This window comes from Lissotriton helveticus, chromosome 4_1 (assembly GCF_964261635.1).
Source record: "Lissotriton helveticus chromosome 4_1, aLisHel1.1, whole genome shotgun sequence".
Taxonomy (NCBI): Eukaryota; Metazoa; Chordata; class Amphibia; order Caudata; family Salamandridae; genus Lissotriton; species Lissotriton helveticus.
The window spans coordinates 1090790890-1090807495 of record NC_136063.1 but is presented as its reverse complement, the minus strand read 5'-3'; the positions used below and the strand labels follow the sequence as shown (position 1 = coordinate 1090807495).

At 50.1% G+C, this 16606-nt stretch overlaps 1 protein-coding gene across 1 annotated transcript in view; it reads left to right on the top strand.

Annotated features, from left to right (window-relative positions):
* The first annotated feature begins 1056 nt into the window (after positions 1–1056).
* The window catches only part of NR4A3 (nuclear receptor subfamily 4 group A member 3), a 595821-nt gene continuing 580271 nt past the window's right edge, over positions 1057–16606 (top strand). The window contains exon 1 of the mRNA XM_078685747.1: positions 1057–1132. The gene's annotated coding sequence lies outside the window, so the exon portion shown is untranslated. The remainder of the gene's footprint in view (positions 1133–16606) is intronic.

Genomic DNA, 16606 nt, shown 5'->3' with positions numbered 1-16606 from the left:
CTAGGTTGCGGTTGACAGAGAAGTTGCCATTGTTTAACAGAGATTATTCTTGGGGACAGCGCCAATTCAGGCAGAAAGGAAACTGGGCGATTAGTTTGTGCCAGGATGTCACAGGAAGTTCAGGTTATGAAGGAAGTCTACTTGAGTAGGGGATAATAGTTGTAGTAAAGGATTGAAGAGTTTACAGGTCACAGTTACAGTTAAACAGATCTGGAGCAGGTACAATATTACTACAGTCATTTGTTATGGGGGAGGGAGATTTTAGGGGGGGTAGCTTAATATAGGTGGGATCATTTGTATGGCGAGGTTTATTTTTAGGAGGCAACAGCCTAGGTTGTCTTGTGATGTGCACCTGTTTAATTAAAGCGGTCTTTTTCACACAATCCTGGTGTCAGTGATCTGTGCTGCCTCCCGTCTTCCCCAACAGGAACGCTTTCTCATACTCTGAGGAGGCACAATATGTTTTCCTTCTCGTGTTGCTGTTTCTTTCGTTTAACAAAGTTGTCGCTTGCTGTGTTATTAGGCACTTTGTAAATGGTTTTTGCTTAAAACCGTATCGTTATCATCAACCATGTGCTGCGGGGTGTGCTACTCATTATATTTTTGATCTTGATTTTATTATTAATCTTAAGATTTAGCATGTTGTGCAGGTGCAGCGAGGTGAGCATAAGAGCTCGCCCTCGCGTATGGCACAGTGTGCAGCACAAAGGAGAAAGACTGACACCAGCACAGAGCTACGGGGGGTGGGGGGCGTGTTGACGTCAGTCCAGCGTGGCTGTCACTATTGACGTCCTGCATTCCAGCCAGTCCATGCCGGGCTGCCAGGGCTCATCGTGCATAAATGACGTCCAGGAGGAGCAAAAGCTGGAGAGAGCGCGAACCGGCAGCAGAGCTGGGCACTTCTGAATTCAGCCTCTATCGGCCAGCACCGGACATACATCTAAACGGGCATCCTGCAGGTCAAGGCTCTTCACGTCCTCTGCCGCGTGCGAGTGCCCCAGACCGGCCCTGAGTGCCTCCTGCACAATCCTTGGAAGACCACTTGAGGCTGTGCCTGGACAGCTGAGGACCGCGCATCCGGAGAGAGGCGACTTCACTCCCCATGCTGAGACGGAATCCTCTCAGCAGCCAAGTAGGTGTACCTGGATCCGCTAGCAAGATGAGCGGACTAACGGGGACATGCAATGTATGTTAGGAGAGCATCTCTGGGCATTCAAGCCCCCGCCAAACTTTTACTGATTTCTGGCGTGCCTTTTACACCACTTGGCTCGGTCCGTTTGCAGTCGTAGCGGCGGTATCCCGAATCAGCTCCTGAAGGGTACGCCTGGTGCACAGCAGAGGCGCTTGTGCCGGTTGTCATGGCAATGATGCTTGCTCGGAGGGCATGAGGAGGGGCGAATGCCCCATCCCTTGGCCAGTCTGATTCGTCTCTTGTAGGGGTGTGATCTGCACGCGGCTCGTCACCTTGGCCACCCCAGGGTGGTCGTCGGGTGTCCCATTATTGGCCTTGTTCATTGTTTCCAAGTGGCATCGTTTTTCGTAAGTCTGGTTCCTTTCCTTTGTATTGACTTCGAGACTTTCCGGAACATACAACCCGTTTATTTCTGCTGTGTGCTAACTACCACACACCCTGTCAAAAACGGAACCTGAGACGTTCTCTCCTTCATTTCCTACACACTTAGTGGTATACAGTTGTGATAAGAGTGGCATCATCAGTTCTACTGCCAGGGCGCGTGCATGCGCCTTCTGGCCCGGGCAGCGAGGGACTGAACTCATACCCGGCAGTGCGATGGTTACTAATACTCATAATGTAAACTGGTAACACCATTCAGGGCTCCAAAGTGTCTCACCAACTATGCATTGCATTGACCATACGTATGTCAGTGAACTTTTGTTACATAATAAGGGCCAGTTTGCAGACCAGCCTTTAGCAAATCGATTCTGCAAACCGACCTATGTACTAGGTCGATTGGCAAAAGCACCATTCGCAGTGGGTTGCACTGCGACCTACTTCATTCATATGTGTGAGGTAGGTAGGTCGTAAAATGCTGCAAGAAAAACGGGATGTGATCAAAAATTACGGAAAACTTTCACATACATTTTTTATAAGCAGTGCCTCCATGGATCACTAGCAACTCCTAGTTTTTTTTTTAAACATTCACAAAGCCTTTCCCCTTTGCGAATAGGTTAACATTACCTTTTAGTAGTCGTCAAATATTAATATTTTGCCACCGGATTTCAGTTACAAACAGTATAACATCCTATTTTGAATCGCTCTTTGGAAGGGACACACACCCTGCTTCCAAATAATGATTCTTTATGCAGTTGCAAACCCAAATTGCGATTTCTGCAGTGTGTTACTTAATTGTAGTTTGCGTTTAGTACCTATCAATAAGCCGTTTAGCAGTGGCAAAGGGTCAGCTTTTAAGAATCGTGCCCTTTGCAACCTCAAAATGCCTTAGTACATATGGCCCTAAGGGCAAGATATTCTAAACACTGGTCGCAAAAAACGTCACAATTTGAGACCTGTTGTCTTGCGACCAGAGTGATATTTTGTGAACTAACCTATGTACTAATAGATTGGTACACAAAATACTGAATTATAGTAGGTTGCAATTTTACATACCTCATGAATATTGATTTAGCAGGTTGCAAATTGATACCTAGTATGAGTTTCTGTCATCACAGGATGGTGGCCTTTGAGGTCAGTCGACCACCATGTCTGCCAATGCTTTTAAAAAAACAATAATGTTTTTAAATGTAGTCAATTTTCCTTAAAGTGAAATGGGATGTGTCAATGATTTTTGAGACAAGAAAGTGTGGACCACTACCTAGTCTTAAAAATGTTTTTTCGACATTCACAAAGGGGAAGGGGTCCCTTGAAGACCTCTTGCCATGTGCAAATAGGTAACCACTATTTTTGTGTAGGCAGTAAAATATTAGGGGCTTAGATACAAGCCTCTTGCTTTGCAAGTTCGTCACTTTGTCCCATATTAAAAGTGATGCACCGACAGCGCAAGAGGCTTGTAAATAAGCCCCTTCATTGTTTGCGCCTGAACTTTGGTAAAAAAACATGAATACATCTTTTTCTGAATCGCTATTTGGAAGGGACTCCCTAAGCATACACCTTCCAAATACCAATTTCGTATGTAATATTATCAAATTGCAATTTGTGTTTGTGCATACCAAAAGGCCATTTTGCTGCCACAAAGGGTCCACTTTTGCATTTTGGACCCTTTGCGACCACAAGAAGTCTTGGTACAGCTGGCCTCTAGTTTTCACCTACAATTTAACTATCCATGCATACCTGTTGCTATTGAAAAGGGCTAGTACACTCCCATTAAAAGCATTGCCCCTGGTCAGATGTGCTGTCACGAAGTGCAAAAGTGCAAACTACTGAAGTGCACGTACTCAGTACCCGAGAGTAGCTGAACAGGACGAGTTGTGGGTTTATTCTTACATGGTTATGTTGTATCTTGAGCCATAATATCTGGTCACCACTGAGCACCATCCTTCGTCAAAGTGCCAGTCCCGAGAAAGCTGTCGATGGCAAAGGATTTTTTAATTTTTTTTTGTTTTGTTACCGCCATCGGGACCAAATAGGGAACAAACCTCATAATAAAAGAAGCTGAAATTTCATTTTCTTTGGGGATTTATTTTCTCAGAGATCTGCCCGGCCCTTGTACATAGGACCTTGTACATGGTTTTGGCTCCCCTCTTGGACCTGCAGACCCCCTCCTCCGTCCCGGCGGGTTAAATCTGGGCCTCTACTACATCTCGTCATTCCCCCGTTGTTGTTTTAATTACAAAACTGTCGGGGTGGGCGCTGTAGACTGCCCTGGTGCCCAGTGAAGACGGCACAGATACAATTGTAGCGTCCTCGGGAGTGCCCACTCGCTCTTTGACGGGCGGTGGCGCGAGAGAGTTGCGGCCTGGGTTGGTGCACACCTTTAGAGGGCCGTGCCCGTGGGTGGAGAGGACGCCACCCTGAATAATCTCGGAATGGTGCAGTTTATTCTTGCCCGAGGGTGTTCGCCGCTGCCTCCGCGCTGCATACTTCGAGCTAGGCAACAGCCATTGAGCGCTAGGAAGCCTCTGCGAGCGCCCAGCATGGCCACGTCGTATTTCACAGAGGCGCCGCATTCCTTCGGGTTTGTGCGCGCCCCGATGCAGAAGGGTTCATGTCCGAAGAAAGGCACCTTGGCAGGAGTACTTCGCACGGTCTGATTTACTACCCGCCGCTGTTTGCAGAGCCCACGGCTGGCAGGACAGAGTGTGAACGGGGAGGAGAACGAGCCGAAGATCGAACCATCAGCATATTTGAGGGGCCTAAGCCTATTCCTTAGAAACCGAGGGTTTCAGCGGATGGGAGAGGCCTGCTAGTCTAGGAGAGGCAAGAAGGCGGTGATTACAAAGTAAATGTATGGACAACCGCAAAGGGGGTGAGCGACATAGTCAAGAAGAGGCCTCAGGCACTGTTGTAAGGAGCAAGACAAGAGAATAATAGTTCAACTAATCAAACAGATCTGCAATAAACCTAAGACATAGAACGTGTATTAGTAATGATGATACGAGAAAAAGTAAGAACGAGTCAGTAACACAGACTTTTGGGATTTCAATTGGAGCCGGGGGCTGTTAGTTATATAGAACATGAAGCTGGACACGGGGGCGGTCACCCCAGTGAGTTAAAATGCAACGTGTGTGTGGGCGGTTCCTGAGTGGCCAGGGCGTGGTTTAAAAAATGCATCAAAATATTGTTTTGCAAAACGCAAGTGTTGGTATCTAGATAACGACTCAAGAGTCTTGGTAATATTTTTTTTCTTGAGCTAGCTTTTCCATGGAGATCAATCTAGGAGGGGCCCTGGTGGCATTTTAGTGCAAGGGGACGGAGGGCTCGTATATAACGAGAAGGTTAGAGGATCAGCCACAAGTGAAAATTGCATTTCCGAGAATACCAAAAGAGAGGGGAGAATATGCCCTGATCACTCCCCGCTATCAAATGTCCACAATTTGGTTTTCGTCACACAATCAAAGTGTAACTCACAGATAATTGTCTTGAAACCAGAGGTGAATAAATTGTGCTGTATTCAACCTTCAGGAGGGAACTTCCCGTGTCGTCTGGAAAGTGAGTCGTTGTATCGGCCCATTCTCTGTGTCACATTTTGCTTTTTGGTTCACAGTAACATTTTATATATTTGGATTTTAAAAAGTTGGCTACTTCCATTATGCTCAAAGATCGTCTGACTCAACGACTCCTTCAGGTGGGTAACTAACAGTTATAACTCTTTTGAAACAATGCCTCTGCCAGTGCTATTTTGGACAGTAAGGTCCAAATTCAATACGTTTTCTTTTTCTCCATGAAAAGGCACAACTTAATGCAATACATTCTGGAGCATGTCAGGATTCGGTCTTGTCTGTTCACAGAAAATTCATTGTGAATAAAAACACAAATATTGCCTGGAACTGGCTTCTCCTTTCATATGTAACGTGGGCTAAGGAGAAGAGGTACTGTCCCACAGCCCCAGCCAATAAGTGCAGATCTCCAAATGTATGTTCAAGGTGGAAGTGCATTTTAGATTTCCTGCAGCCTAGGCTGTTGTGAGCCTTTGGTGCCTGAGCTCCTCAAAACATCTGCGGATGTGCCGAGTCATGTCATGCCCTGCAAAACAGATGCGCTCAGCTAATGCCTAGATTTATTGGCGATCTCTTAACTCCAATTCCATCCCATTGTCCACATGAGACGTGTGTATCTTGATACCACCTAAAATCGAACTGCATTAAGTGGATGCCACACATTGTTTCATGCCATTGCTCTCTAATGCACATCCTCATCTAACTTCCTGGCTCAAGTCCTTACTTACATGAAGTATAGGTACATCTCATACTGGCAACCTGCAGACAGCACATCATAACAAGCATTAGAAATGCAATAGGTCTCGGATTTATTTGAGTTAGAGCTAATGGCATTGTAAATGGCAATGTCTTTTAGCCATGTGTTATGGAGTGTATGCATGTGGTGTGTATTGGAATTATGTGGGTTGGATTGGAATTGTAGCAATGGTGGCATGCTGCGCTTTAGATGAATATGTTTAAAAGTAAAGTGCACCATACTGTGATTGCTACAATATTTAATTGTGGATGCATTACCAATTGATGTGTGCACCGATGGCTGGTGGTGTGTGTGCCTGTAGAAATTGTGCACTGATGGCTGGTGGTGTGTGTGCTTGGTGGAAGCGTGCACTGCCGGCTGGAGGTGTGTGTGCTTGGTGGAAGCGTGCACTGATGGCTGGTGGTGTGTGTGCGCCTGGTAAAAGCGTGCACAGACGGCTGGAGGTGTGTGTGCCTGGTGAAAGCGTGCACTGATGTCTGGTGTTGTGCGCCTGGTGGAAGCCTGCACTGACAGCTGATGGTGTTTGTGCCCGGTGAAAGCATGCACTGATGGCTGGTGGTTTTTGTGCCCGGTGAAAGTGTGTAGTGACGGCTGGTGGTGTGTGTGTGTGGTTGTGTGTGTGGTTGCGTGTGTGGTGGTGAGTGTGTGGTGGTGAGTGTGTGTGTGGTGGTGTGTGTGTGTGGTCTTATGTGTGTGGTCTTATGTGTGTGGTTTTATGTGTGTGGTCTTATGTGTGTGGTCTAATGTTTGTGCTCACTCTGCACTCACTGTCACTCTCGCACTCACTCTGCACTCACTGTCACTCGTACTTACTCTGCACTCACTGTCATTCTTGCACTCACTCGGCACTCACTGTCACTCTCGCACTCACTGCACTCACTCTGCACTCACTCTACACTCAGTCACTCTGGGACTCACTCTGCACTCACAGTCACTCTACACTCACTCTGCACTCACAGTCACAGTCACTCTGCACTCACTGTCACTCTGCACTCACTGTCACTCTGCACTCACTCTGCACTCACTGTCACTCTGCACTCACTGTCACTCACTCTGCACTCACTTTGCACTCACTGTCACTCTCGCACTCACTCTGCACTCACTGTCACTCTCGCACTCACTCTGCACTCACTGTCGCTCTCGCACTCACTCTGCACTCACTGTCGCTCTCACTGTCGCTCTCGCACTCACTCTGCACTCACTGTCACTCTGCACTCTCACTGTCCCTCTCGCACTCACTCTGCACTCACTGTCACTCTTGCACTCACTCTGCACTCACTGTCACTCTGCACTCACTGTCACTCTCGCACTCACTTTGCACTCACAGTCACTCTGGCCCTCACTCTGCACTCACAGTCACTCTGGCACTCACTCTGCACTCACAGTCACAGTCACTCTGCACTCACTCTGCACTCACAGTCACTCTGGCACTCACTCTGCTCTCACTCTGCACTATGTCACTCTCGCACTCACTCTGCACTCACTGTCACTCTGCACTCACTCTGCACTCACTGTCACTGCACTCACTCTGCACTCACTGTCACTCTGCACTCACTGTCACTCTGCACTCTCACTGTCACTCTCACTCTGCACTCACTGTCACTCTCGCACTCACTTTGCACTCACTGTCACTCTCGCACTCACTCTGCACTCACTGTCACTCTCGCACTCACTCTGCACTCAGTCGCTCTCGCACTCACTCTGCACTCACTGTCACTCTCGCACTCACTCTGCACTCACAGTCACTCGCACTCACTCTGCACTCACTCTGCACTGGGAGTAGAGAATAAGAGAACAATAAAGAAGAGAGAGGAAAAGGATGACAGAAAACGATAGGGTGAAAAAACGGAGTGCAAGAAAATGTGTCATTGTGAGGAGGAAATAAGGTTGAGGGACGAGCAAATTTGCCAAGGAAAAGTAAATATAAACCAGAAATAAGGCGAGAAGGGAGGAAGGGGATAAGAATAGAACAGGGGAAAGAGAGAGACTGAGGAAGGGGTTGAGAGAAGACCATTAAATGAATGCGCCTGATGCTGCGTTTCAGTGACGTAGCGCGCACATTAGGAGTGCTCAGATGTCTGATCCTGAGCAGAAAGCAAAGATCGGAAGGCGGCGGTACGCCTTCTGAATGGAAAGTCAGCAGCGTGAGGGGTGAAAGTAAAGCCACAGCTGAATTGACGAAATGCGTGTAAAGCTGAACAGCTGGGATGACAAGTCAGAAGCGAAGCAGGATTCCGGTTGAGGGTATGACCTCAGGGCGAAGTGAAGGGGTAGTGACATGCACGGCGAGTACGCAGGCTGCAGAAGCACAGGGGTGAATTAAAGTTAGTGCTGGAAGGGCACCAGATTAGCTCTCTGACAGCGCTGGTCTCACCGTGAAAACCGGAGGATCTGTGTCTCTCGCCAGCTGAGAAGGAATGGATCAGAGGCAGTCTAAGGTACCGGTAGGCGATCAGCTTCACCGGATACCAGGCAGTGCAGCACAGCAGATCCAAAGTTGTGAAGTCAGAGTGAGTTCAGAAGATTTTCTGAGGGCTCAGTGGACACACTGGAATATAGTGGATACCGCTGTGAGGGGCTGTAGAGGTAGTCTGCACGTCGCCACGTGTAGTAAGGAGGCAGCCTCGTAGGTTGGGTTCTTAAGGTTTATTCTCTAACAGGGAGAGCTCCGTGAAATGGATTAAAAAAAACAAGCAGCACTGGAAAACCGCCGGCGAGTGGTGCACGCGTGCGCGCCACTGCCACCATATGTCTTGAATTATCTCCGCCGTGACGGCCGAGATAATTGAAGATATATGGCCTTCTGGTGCGCGTAACAGACACCAATAGGCCATTTGCGGAGCTACACGACCGCCTATGGCCTATTGCGTGTTCTGTTTCTAAAGCACACGCACACGAAGGCCAATAGCAATGCAGCTACCAAAAAAAACCACGAAAAACCACGAGCAGCCTGGAATTCGTTAGGTACGTTTTCGGAAGCCCTGAGAAAAGGACTCTTAGGCCACGCCCACTGCTGACGCAGTGGGACGGTAGGCCCCAGCCCTAAAAAAGTGATCAGAATTCTCACGATGGGAGAGAAAGCAAATGACCTGACAAATCACCCAAGAAATTGCAGCAATGTGTTAATTGCTCAAAACTCCATGGTTCATGGTGTTAAAACAAACACTAGCTGAGTTAGATTTGTTTAATTGGTTTGATAACCCTATTTCCATTCCTGAAAACATGTTTAATCACTTAAAAAAAAAGAAGCTGCAAACGATTTTTAAATTGAAGGGAATCTAAGTAGCAATGTGAGCAGTCTCTAAATGAGTCTATTCCTATTGTAACATCAAATGGGTTGGAATCGTATTCGATGATAATTACCCCATGAACAACCATGAACTTCTCACCCAACCAAAACTATGGAAGACCACTTTTAGCTAATAGTGCAATTTGGTGTGACATGGGGGAGGGGGGGGATTGGTGCTAATTTGCATGTACCCAATTGAATTGGACATGGGTTTGGTCTACTATATGTACATATGTCCTTGGTATCATAGAAAACTAAATATTTTGCTCATGCCAACATGGAGGTTCCAAGTATCAGGGCTTTCAATGAAACAATAGAGGCTTCTATGTGCTCTCATGATTTATATATTTTTTACGAAACCTTAGTCTTAATACAAACATATTTTTTGGTTAGCGATAAAAAACAGAAGGAACTGATGAATCCAGTTCCCTGAGAATAAACACACAGTTGAGGGCCTGGCTTTCACGCTGCTATCGTTCTAAAACGTTCTCATATACAGACCTGTTTAGGAGAAATGTGCTGTGTTGTATTTATGCTATTGTTTTAAAGAAGTGATAATGCTAGAATGTTCGATATATAACTTATATTGCCTTTGTTATCACCCAAGGGGATGAAGCTATATAGGAGGCCAAACGTTAGGAAATTACATTGATCTACAAGGTTTAGCAAGGGGTATATAAAATGTCTGGATTTTTACGTCAAGTTTAAAAGTGATACAATCAGAGTCACCGGTATAAGATTAGGAAAATATTATACGTGCAGTGCATCCACTGGAATGGCAGCATTCAAGAAGTAGTGCTTCCTGTAACACTGTAAATTGCAATAATATTGTTTCCATACAGTTGATGTTACATCTTGTGTTTTTAAGTATTTATACATTATGCAATGTATAGCTGGTATTTTAGAATCGAAGAATGTGTATTTTTTTATAATCTAATGTTATGATCCCTGTTGGATGTATGATGTTACAACGCATGCTTTTACCACGCATGCTGTTACAACGCAGTTTTTACAACGCAAACCTTTACAATGCATAGCGCTTTGGAGTGGTGGATAGTGAATAGTTTAATTTATTATTCCAACTCCAGTCCCCGTGGACACTAGGGAAGGTGTTGGATATTAAATTAAATCTATTCCCTATCCTAGAGCGCCCCCCAGCGCAATGCGTTGTAATGGTTTTCGTTGTAAAACCTGCGTTGTAAAAGCACTGCGTTGTAATAGTTTCGTTGTAAAGGATGTTTCCCTCCCTGTTTGTTCCCTTCTGCTCTTACCTTACTGCCTGGAACTGGTTCTTTTTCCGCAGCGCGGGGACACACTAGTTAGTGTAGCCATACGCTTTATGTGTGTTTATTATTATTTATTATTATGATTCATCTTAATAGTGCAAACACTTATTCATACAGTATGGAGAGAAAAGTGTTCATGAAGTCGTGAATTTGTGCCAGCGGTCAGATACTTGTGATATCTATCTTTTGCTGTATATACCCACGCAGAATGGCGTTTGACAATCCGAGATAATCCAAACTGCTGTCTTGTCAATAAAACACTTCTGGGCTCCTATTGACTTTTTCACCTTTCCGATTTTTATGTACTAACAGTGTATTGGTCACTCTTAAAGTGGAGAAGTGTGGCTCAATGGTTGGAGCGGCAGACCCTGATGCAGAAGTCTGGCCCGAGACCAGGGTTCAATTCCCCGCCTCGGTGGGTCTTGGTCCTCGGACCTGATAATTCTCGCCTCGGTGCCTATTCTAATCACGAGTCCCACCCACTCTGCAACTCTGGGCAATAGCTTGCTTAATCTCCACAACGTCCCCAACAACCCTAGGATGCTTGGCTTCACCTTGGGGGTGCCCAGGAGTGGGCACTTCACAGGGAAAGGCCAGGAAGGGATCCTCAGCGGTATTCGTACAAGCGCCTAGATGCCTCTGGGTGGTCGTGCGCACTATACAAGTACCTCTACCTCTACATTTACATTTTAACTTCCTTAATTATGTGTATTTATGTTGCTATGTTTTTTGCATGGCTGTTTTAGCTGAGTGAATAAAAAAAACTTTGAATTAATTTTTTTAACCTGAATTGACTGAGTCGGAGTTGGTAGACGGGATCCTGGGAAAGTTCACTTGACCTGGATGGAATGGTAGGTGTGCATACGTGGCCGGGCTCTGCTGCAGCAGTTTCGTTCAAATTGAAACGCGAGTATGTTTTAGATTAGAAAGTGCTTTGGGGCTAATTCTTTATGTTAAAATGTTGATTGCGGGGGCGTGGCTTCGAGGGCGAAGATGGTGGACGTGGCTTGTTAGAGCTCCCACCGGCCCGTTACTGATCCGTCGTTTTATCCTGGCCCCCGAGTCCAACTCCAGACCCACACTTGCAGCGGAGGTAGAGACTGGCGAGGGGTGCTCTCCGGTGAAGGAACCGGAGCGCTCGCAGCATTGGTGGTGGAGATAGCGGCGGCGACGGCCTGGGGCCTACACTCGGCGAGTGAAGCCAGTGCCTCAATTTTAGCGGTCCCCAGCCGGGAGCTCCCGGTGTCGGCGGGCAGTGCCGGTGGTGAGGCCCGCGACCAGGGGCTTGAACCTGCCACGGAGCAGAGGTGACGGAGGTGGCCATATCCTGCGACTGGGGGGTGAGTGCAGCCTCCCGGACCATGAGGGTGGACCGTGACCGGAGACCGGGGCCTCGATTTTGGCGACTCGCGTGAGGCAGCGCGAGGGAGGCTAGTGCTGCGGCCCCCTGGAGTGTGACCCTGCCTGCTCCTTGGCCTGTGGGCTTTTGCGTTTGTCTGCCCTTCTGGTTGGCTGGGGGCCCCCTGCCCCGGATTTATCTGGAGGTGGTGCCCGACATCGGGGTTGCTGGCAGTCACTGGTGGAGGCGACGAGGTGGGCAATCGGCCCGTTGGGAGCTGTGACCCTGACTGGACAGTGGCCTGGCCCGGAGAGTCCTGCGTGTGCCCCCCCCACGGAGGCGGACTGAGGCGGTCTGCTGGTCCAGGACTGTGTGCCACCCTTGGTTGTGACTTGCAGCGCGGACCGCCTAGCTGTGAGGACCGGCGCCTGCCCTGAGAACCGGGGCACCTGAAGAGAGCCTCACCATGACCAGAGGGGGGGGAGGGCCTGCCAAGCAGGGCCCCATTGACAAATTTACCGGCCCGAGTGGGGGTCAGGGGGCATCCGGTGGCCAGGGATCGGGCCCGGACAACGCGGCGCTCATGGCGGCGATCACCCAGTCTAGGGACATGCTCGATGCCAAGATTGGGGCAGTTGGAGCGGACGTGACCCTGTTGCGCCAAGATCTGCGCAACGCTGTGGCTCGAATTACTGAAACCGAATCGAGGATCTCGGTGGTGGAGGACGATGTTGGGACCCTGAAGCGGAAAATGGCAGCGATGGAAAACATTCAACGGGGCCTGGCGCTTCGAGTCGAGGATGCCGAAGGGCGGGCGCGCAGAAACAACCTACGCTTTGTGGGCTTTCCAGAGGGGTGTGAGAAGGGCAATATGGAACAGTTCCTGACTCAGTGGCTGGAGAGTTGGCTCCCCCCGGAGGCCCTGTCCCGCTGTTTCGTGATCAAACGCGCCCACAGGGCCCTGACGCAGAAGCCGCCTGCGGGAGAGAGGCCCAGACCCGTGATTGCCAAACTCTTGAACTTTCACGACAAAGACACCATTCTGCGGGAAGCAAGGGCCAAAGACTCTCTTTTGTTCGAAAATCAGAAAATTATGATCTTCCCGGACTACACTAGACTCGTGCAACAGCAGCGGCACTCCTTCATAGCCGCCAAGGCGAAACTCCGGGGCCTGAAGATCCAGTACTCATTGCTTTATCCAGCTCGCCTACGGGTGATCTTTCAATCCCGTAATCATTTTTTTGATACCCCAGAGGCCGTTTTCAAATGGACTGATGAGACGGTGAGAATCAGGCCGCATGATCAGCCTGGATTGAACCCGGGACGTTCACGAGAGCCGTCGCATGATCGGGGAGACCAGACTGCCAGGCCCAGGAGGGATAGGAAGTCACGATCACAGAAACGGTCTGCTTCTCGCGGTGGATCTCCTTCTGCTGCGCCTACTGACTCTGATCACTCTAGAAGAGGCCGCTGACAGCCGGTGGGGACATATGCCCGCATACGTCTACCATGAACCCCGGCCGAGAAGAGTTGCTCCGAAGTGTTCCACTGTACCGCTAATTGACTGCTGAGTATACTGCTAAGACTGGATTTTAGTTGTGCTATGTGTGGGGTGGTGGGGAAGGGTTCGGGGTGCTCCTGCATAGGGGCTACCTGCCTCCTACATAAGTGGGGGTTGTTTAGGAGAGGGGGGGGAGTTTCTATAGTTCACAGGGGTAGTTGGGATCCATTGGTATGGTTGGCCTTGGGCCCTCTGTTTTGGGCCCGAGGTTGCCCATGCCGCGACAGATACTTCTGAGTTCCATGAGGTATAGGGGTGGGGGGCAGGGGGCTGAAAGGGGGTGGGGGTGGGGGGGGTGTAGTTTGGGGCACATTGGACAGTGGGGCTGTTGTTGTTTTGGGGGGATTTGGGGGAGTACGGGGGGATTGCACGTGATTTCGGATGTTTTGCCATTGATGGTGCTGTGTACCTGGGTGTGGTGCCAGGGTCCTGCCACGATTGCTACCCTTGACTATGGCTGACGCGCCGCTCCAAGGGCTCCCCAGGGATTCCATGCGTGTGATTACTTGGAATGTCAGGGGAATGCTTGACAAGATCAAACGGGGGGCGATTTTGAGATGGGGGAAGAGGGAGGTAGCGGATGTATTATTGTTGCAGGAAACGCACATGCTGGGAATGAAAGTACTGAGCCTGCAGAGGTTTGGTTACCAACAAGTCTATCATGCAGGGTTCTCCAGGGGGTCCAGGGGAGTTGCTGTTTTGGTGCATCGTAGATTGGCCTATGTCCACGAGAAACAATGGATAGATCCACAGGGTCGATACGTTTTCATCAAAGGGATGGTGGGTGCTGAACCTGTGGTCTTTGGGAGTGTCTACGCCCCTCCGCCATTGCAGTGGTCCTTGTCCGAGAAATTGTTTGCGATATGGGCCGAGATCCCCGAGTCCTTGGCGGTGCTGGGAGGTGATTGGAATGAGGTGATGGATGTTTGTATGGATCGTCGACGAATGCAAGGGGTACTTACGGCTGCTGCCCCTACCCGGTTGAATGCGATGGTGGAGGGGATGGGTTGGGTGGATGTGTGGCGTCATATGCATCCCAAGGCCCGTGAATACACCTATGTGTCGGCTGTACATGGTTCCTTTTCGCGCCTGGATTATGTTTTTGTGCCCCATGCGTCCCTGGACAGAGTGCGGGAGGCTGGGATCTTGCCTAGAGGGCTGTCGGACCACTCTCCTGTGGCCGTCAGGATCGAACTGCTTTCGAAGCGTCAGCCATTCCGGTGGAGAATGTCTTCGTGGCACCTTCAGCAGGCCGGCTTCGTCCAACACCTGCGGAGTGCGATTGCACATTATTGGCAGGAAAATTTAGTGGAGGACGTCGACGCTATAGTGGTCTGGGAGGCCATGAAGCCCACGATTAGAGGTATAGATATTGCATGGTGTGCGGCGGCCCGTCGGGAGCGTAGAAGGGCCATCACTGCGGCGGCCACACAGGTGGAAACTCTAGAAGAACGGTGCCGGGGAGGGGGTGATGACGTAGCATTGCGATTGCTCCTGCAGGCGCAGCGGTCATATGCCTCTGAGCTGATGGACGAGGCTCGGCAAGCGTGGCTGGCCACGCGCAGTAGAGTCTATCAGTGGGGGGACAAGTCTTGTACCATGCTTCATAGGCTGTGCCAATATACTGTCCAGCCGCGCTCGCTGCCGGGTCTCACAGATGGGGAAGGAGTGGCGATCATGGACCCGGCGGTGCTGGCGGCAAACTTCGCCCAGTATTATATGGACCTCTATGCCCCGCGGGACCGCCTATCGGCGGACGCAATTGATAAATTTATTGGAGACCTGCCACCGAAGGCGGTTTCTGATGAGACCAAGGCAGCGCTGGACCTCCCCCTGACAGCGGAGGAGCTGGGAGAAGCGTTGGGACAGCTCAATGCAGGGAAGGCGCCGGGGCCAAGTGGGTTCCCGTGTGAATTTTATAAACGATTCCACCTTCAATTGGGTCCCCATTACCTGCGTGCACTGGAGGCGGCGCGATCGCGGGGCAGACTGCCAGCTGACTGGCGACATGCCGAAGTTGTGGTCTTCCAAAAACCCGGCAGGCCCCCGGACAGGCGGGACTCCTATCGCCCGATATCCTTGCTCAACATCGAGGCTAAGCTGCTGGCTAAGGCCTTGGCGAACCGCCTTCTCCCATATGTGACTGACTTGGTCCATCCGGACCAGGCCGGTTTCATGCCACATAGGGCGACGCGGCACAATATAAGGCGGGCACAGGCGGCGATTGATGCGGTGAGGGACACGGGGGAGAGGGCAGCACTGCTACTGGCGGATATTGACAGGGCATTTGACTCGGTCAGCTGGACATACCTGTTCGCTCTCCTGCCTCGCCTCAACTTAGGCCCGGTGTTTATTTCCTACATCAAACTACTGTACACGGACATCACGGCATCGGTACGTGTCTCCGGTGCGGTATCCAAGAAATTCCCCATCGGCAGGGGGACCCGGCAGGGGTGCCCACTCTCCCCGTATTTATTCGCGCTCACCATGGAGCCTCTGGCCTCCTGGGTGCGTATTGACGCACAGATGCGGGGCTTTGACTGGGGCGGTACACTCACTGATAGAATTGCTCTGTATGCAGACGATGTCCTCTTCTTCCTTACAAATGTAGACAGATCGGGCCCTCGAGTCGTAGAGATTATGCGTGTCTTCGGGGAGGTTTCGGGCCTCTATCTCAACCCACGTAAATCCACCTTGTGGGTGGCGGAAGTGTGGCGGACTCCTGGGCGTCGGAGCTACAGATGGCAGTAGGGGGCTTGATGTATCTGGGAGTGTTCCTATCTGACTCCGCAGCTGTTGCTTGGGAACGTAACGTGGTCCCGGTGTGGGAGAGGGTCCAGACGGATGTTAAAACGTGGTCCCGGATGCCCCTCACTATCTTCGGTCGATCCGCCATTTTCAAAATGGTCGCGCTTCCGCGCCTTCTATACCAACTACAGAACCATCCACACCTTATTGCTCCTCAGTGGTTTCGGCAGGTTAATTCGGTCTTGGGCCGCTTTCTGTGGGCTGGGGGTGCTGCCAGGGTGGCACTGCGGACTTGCTTCCTGTCCACGTATTGTGGGGGCTTGGCCACGTCGGACCTCTTGTCTTATTATCAGGCCTCACACCTGCTTATACTCAATGAATGGTGGTATGGGGACAGGGGAGACCCGGCATATGCCCTGGAGTGCTCATTGATGGGCGACAGCACTCTGCACACGATTCTGTACTCGGCCAAACTACGGAAAAAGCTTCCGAG